The following is a 6,067-nucleotide window of genomic DNA, read 5'->3' as shown; positions in this document are numbered from 1 at the left end:
GTGAATGCCTCCAAACAAAAGCAAGTTTTGGGTGATGAAGTTGAGTTGCAAGAAGATGAAGTTCTTTTAGTGGTTGAGAATGTGGTTGATGAGAATGTGAATCAAGAAGTGAGGATTGATATTCAAGATGCCGAGGTGGAAACGCAGAATGACGTGAACCCGTCTAGGGAACACGTAATTCATATGCCGGAGCCGGTTGTACCAAAAGCCAAGGCACCCTTGCCTAGACCACCTCCACCTTATCCTCAGAGGCTAGCCAAGCAGAAAAATGAAAATCAATTCAAAAAGTTCATTGACATAATGAAGAGCTTATACATTAATGTTCCTTTGGTAGAGGCTTTAGAGCAGATGCCGGGCTATGTTAAATTCATGAAAGATTTGGTGACAAAGAAAAGATCCATGGACTGTGAAACTATCAAGATGACCCAACAAGTTAGTGCTATAGTACATTCAGTGGCTCCGAAACTAGAGGATCCCGGTGCTTTTACTATCCCTTGCACTATAGGGAGCGCAGACTTTGCTAAAGCTTTATGTGATCTTGGGGCAAGCATCAACTTAATGCCCTACTCAGTTTTCAAGACGTCGGGTATTGGGCCACCGAGGCCAACTTCCATGCGATTGCAAATGGCAGACAGATCAATGAAGCGACCATTGGGTATTGTTGATGATGTGCACGTCCGGGTGGACAAATTTATCTTGCCAGTTGATTTTGTGATCTTGGATTGTGAGGTAGATTATGAGGTCCCGATCATATTAAGGAGACCTTTCCTTGCTACGGGGAAGGCTCTAGTGGATGTGGAAGCAGGGAAACTCACTTTCAGGGTGGGTGATGAAAAGGTCATTTTTCATGTGTGCAAGTCAATGAAGCAGCCCAACTGTACAGAAGTGTGCTCATTTGTGGATCTTGTCACGCCTGTGATAATTGATGATACCAGTGCAATGATCGATGTGGAGGACCCTTTGGAGGCCATATTGTTGAATCTTGATGTCAATGATGATTAGGGTCGAGTGAGTACGTGAATGCTATACATAGAATGGGCTCTTATTCTTATGAGCCTAGGAAACTCTCTTTGGATCTTGAAAATAGAAAGACCCCTCCAACAAAGCCTTCAATTGAGGAACCTCCGGTGTTGGAGTTGAAGCCATTGCCTCCACACCTCAGGTATGAATTCTTAGGCCCTAATTCAACTTTACCAGTTATTCTTTCCTCTTGTCTTACTAACATGCAGGTAGGTGCCACATTGGCGGTGCTCAAAAAGTGAAAAAAGGCAATTGGATGGACTCTAGCTGATATTAGGGGAATAAGCCCCGCATTCTGTATGCACAAGATTATTCTGGAAGATGATGCAAAACCCTCCTTGAAATCGACACCCCATACATCAAAGATATCCACTTCTAGAATGGTGTTTAAAGGCATCTCATATTTCTTTAAAATACCGCCTGCTCTTTGACATTAGTCACACCTTTTCACTAAATCACTTGCATCTTTGCACAAAGTTGGCCAATAAAATCCACAACTTAGAACTTTCGAAGCTGTCCTCTCCCCTCCATGATGCCACCATAGGGGGAGGAATGACAAGCCTCTAGAATGCTAGATTGCTCCTCCTCAGGTACACACCTCCGGATCACTCCGTCGGTGCAAATCTTGAACAAGTATGGCTCGTCCCAATAGAAGTCCAGACTATCCCGTTTGAGCTTCTTCCTTTGGTTAGAAGAGAGCTCACACGGGATGATGCCAGTCACAAAGAAATTAGCAACCGCAAACCATGGCATATCACTCATCGATACAGAAAGTAGCTGCTCATCGGGAAATGCATCATTGATCTCTAGGCCATCACACGGCCTTCCTTCTTCCTCCAAGCGGGACAAATGATCCGCCACTTGGTTTTCGCTACCTTTCCGGTCCACAATTTCCAAATCAAACTCTTGGAGTAATAAGACCCATCGCATCAGTATAGCTTTGGAGTCGTTCTTTGTCATCAAATACCTAAGAGCTGCATGATCGGTGTGCACTATGACTTTGGGTACATACGATATGGCCGAAACTTTTCCATTGCGAACACAATAGCCAACAATTTTTTCTCAGTCACCGTGTAGTTCCTTTGAGCCTCATTCATTGTCTTGCTCGCATAGTACACTGGATGAAACATTTTGTTCGCTCTTTGGCCCAAAACTTCCCCAACCGCAACATCACTCGCGTCGCACATGAGCTCAAAAGACAAGCTCCAATTGGGTGCGGTAATGATCGGGGTGGTGGTCAACTTTTGCATGAGAAGTTCAAAGGCCTGCATACATCCCTCATCAAACACGAACTTTGCATCCTTTTCTAGCAGCTTGTACAGGGGATTCACTACCTTCGAAAAGTCCTTGATAAATCGCAGGTAGAACCCCGCATGCCCAAGAAAACTTCTAACCCCTTGACAGAAGTGGGGGGAGGAAGTCTTGAAATCACCTCAATTTTGGTTTTGTCAACCTCAATACCGTTCTTTGAAATTTTATGACCCAAAACTATGCCCTTCTTAACCATGAAGTGGCATTTTTCCCAATTTAGCACAAGATTGGTGTCTTCACAACGGGCTAACACTCTATCCAAATTGTTCAAACACTTATCAAATGAATCACCCACAACACTGAAGTCGTCCATGAACACCTCCAAAATAACTTCCACCATATCAGTGAAAATGGCCATCACACACCGTTGGAATGTTGCCGGTGCATTGCACAACCTAAAGGGCATCCGAGAGAAAGCAAAGGTGCCATATGGACAAGTAAAGGTTGTATTTTCCTGATCCTGTGGAGCTATCAAAATTTAAGTTTACCCCGGATAACCATCCAAGAAACAATAGAAGGCACGCCCAGCAAGACGATCAAGCATTTGGTCAAGGAAAGCAATGGGAAGTGATCCTTGCGGGTCACCTTATTCAACTTGCAGTAGTCCATGCACACCCTCCATCCGGTCACTGTCCGGGTTGGAATGAGCTCATTATTAGCATTGGTCACCATGGTCATACCACCCTTCTTCGGCACACACTGCACCGGTGAAGTCCATGAGCTGTCAGAGATAGGATATACCACGCCGGCATCTAACCACTTGATCACCTCCTTTTTCACAACTTCTTGCATTGCCTCGTTCAGCCTCCTTTGATGTTCCAAGGAGGGTTTTGCATCATCTTCCAGAATAATCTTGTGCATACAGAATGCGGGGCTTATTCCACGAATATCAGCTAGAGTCCATCCAATTGCCTTTTTCCGCTTTTTGTGCACCGCCAATATGGCACCTACCTGCATGTTAGTAAGACAAGAGGAAAGAATAACTGGTAAAGTTGAATTAGAGCCTAAGAATTCATACTTGAGGTGTGGAGACAATGGCTTCAACTCCAACACCAGAGGTTCCTCAATTGAAGGCTTTGTTGGAGGGGTCTTTCTATTTTTAAGATCCAAAGAGAGTTTCCTAGGCTCATAAGAATAAGAGCCCATTCCATGTAAAGCATTCACGCACTCCACTCGACCCTCATCATCATTGACATCAAGATTCAACAATACGGCCTCCAAAGGGTCCTCCACATTGATCATTGCACTGGTATCATCAATTATCACAGCCGTGACAAGATCCACAAATGAGCACACTTCTGTACAGTTGGGCTGCTTCATTGACTTGCACACATGAAAAATGACCTTTTCATCACCCACCCTGAAAGTGAGTTCCCCTGCTTCCACATCCATTAGAGCCTTCCCCGTAGCAAGGAAAGGTCTCCCTAATATGATCGGGACCTCATAATCTACCTCACAATCCAAGATCACAAAATCAGCTGGCAAGATAAATTTGTCCACCCGGACGAGCACATCATCAACAATACCCAATGGTCGCTTCATTGATTTGTCTGCCATTTGCAATCACATGGAAGTTGGCCTCGGTGGACCAATACTCAAAGTCTTGAAAACTGAGTAGGGCATTAAGTTCACGCTTGCCCAAGATCACATAAAGCTTTAGCAAAGTCTGCACTCCATAGTGCAAGGGATAGTAAAAGCACCGGGAACCTCTAGTTTCGGAGCCCTTGAATGTACTATAGCACTAACTTGGTGGGTCATCTTAATAGTTTCACAGTCCATGGATCTTTTCTTTGTCACCAAATCTTTCATGAATTTAGCATAGCCCGGCATCTGCTCTAAAGCCTCTACCAAAGGAACATTAATGGATAAGCTCTTCATCATGTCCATGAACTTTTTGAATTGATTTTCGTTTTTCTGCTTGGCTAGCCTCTGAGGATAAGGTGGAGGAGGTCTAGGTAAGGGTGCCTTGGCTTTTGGCACAACCGGCTCCGGCATGTCAATTACGTGTTCCCTAGACGGGTTCACGTCATTTTGCGTTTCCACCTCGGCATCTCGAATGTCGATCCTCACTTCTTCATTCACATTTTCATCAACCACATTATCAACCACCAAAGGAACTTCATCTTCTTGCAACTCAACTTCATCACCTAAAACTTGCTTTTGTTTGGAGGCATTCACATCATCGCCTCGTCCACTCCTAGTGGTCACAGCCATAACATGATTGTTCCCTCCCTTTGGGTTTACTACCGTATCACTTGGTAGAGAACCCTTAGGGCGTGTCTTTAAAGACTGAGAGATTTGTCCTAGCTGGACCTCTAAATTCCTATTGAAGTATTATGAGAAGCCAGTTGCGCATCGGAGTTCGCATTCTTTTTCATCATCTGTTCGAACATCATTTCAATTCTACCCATTTCATTGTTGGATGTACTGGGACCCTGGGATGGAAAAGGTGGTGGGTTGCTCGGATGTTGGTACATTGGGGGCCTTTAAAAGCCTTGCCCCTGATTTCCTTGGTTATTGTTCCATCCACCCTGGTTGTCGTTGTTTCCACCCCAATTGTTGTTGTTGCCCCAGTTTCCCTGATTATTCCGGTTGTTATTTTGATTTCCCCAATTGTTTTTCCCTTGTTGTTGATTGTTCCAGTTATTGTTGCCTTGTTGTTGGTTACCCCAATTGCCCTGGGATCGCCGTTGTTGTTGTTGGTTGGAAGAATTGCCTCTTTGGCCTTGGTAATTATTCACATATTGCACCTCTTCGTTCTGCCCATCATAACAATCATCTTGGAATCCACCACAATCATTGTCAAATTGATCCGAATTCCCTTGGTTCTGTTGACATCTCTATCTTCCATTGTTTACAAGCATGTTAACACCCCCCATAGCATTTACTTGGCGAGGATTCTGAACTTTTTGTAACTGTGCCTTTGCTAGTTGGTTCATTGTTGTTGTAAGTTCTACTATAGCCTGACCATGGTCATGTAGTTCTTTGTGCAAATGAGTTACCGTGGGGTCACCCTGTGGTACATTGGCTCTACTTTGCCGAGCGGAGGATGTGTCAGCCATTTCATCAAGAATAGCACAAGCTTCATCATAAGGCAGCTTCCCCCTGCCAATTGATTCACTATGCACCCCGATAGAAGGTCTGTTGGATCATTGCCTCTGTCATATCATTGTTGGGGCATTCTTTCACCATATTTCTATATCGCTCCCAAATCTCGTGCAATGGTTCAGTAGGTTCCTGCTTGAAAGCTAAGATCTCATCCCGTAGTGCTGCCATGTGTCCCGGTGAGAAAAATTTGGCAATGAATTTCCAAGAATTTTTACTCTTTCTTCAGTGCAGTCCGCACAGAATGGACTGCGGCCGCACTGATAACTTCAGAGACCTGATCATTTTTTTCCACTATGTCCTGCACTGCATCAACACAATCCTGTAACATCTCACAACCAGTTAGCCAAAAAATCAATCCTACACTACAATGAAAATCAAATACAAAGAAAAAAGAAAAACACATGGGTTGCCTCCCAAGAAGCGCCTAATTTAACGTCGCGGCACAACGCAAGTTACCATCACATCATTTGAAATGAAGGAGTGCCACCACGTGGCTGTCATCAATTTTTCCAAGATAATGCTTGACCCTATGCCCATTCACTCTAAAAACTTCCCCACTTTTGTTCTTTAAATCAAGAGCACCAAACGTGGTCACACACACTACTTCAAATAGTCCGCTCCACTTTGA

Source organism: Nicotiana attenuata, unplaced genomic scaffold (genome assembly GCF_001879085.1).
Source record: "Nicotiana attenuata strain UT unplaced genomic scaffold, NIATTr2, whole genome shotgun sequence".
Lineage (NCBI taxonomy): Eukaryota > Viridiplantae > Streptophyta > Magnoliopsida > Solanales > Solanaceae > Nicotiana > Nicotiana attenuata.
This window is presented reverse-complemented; position numbering follows the sequence as displayed.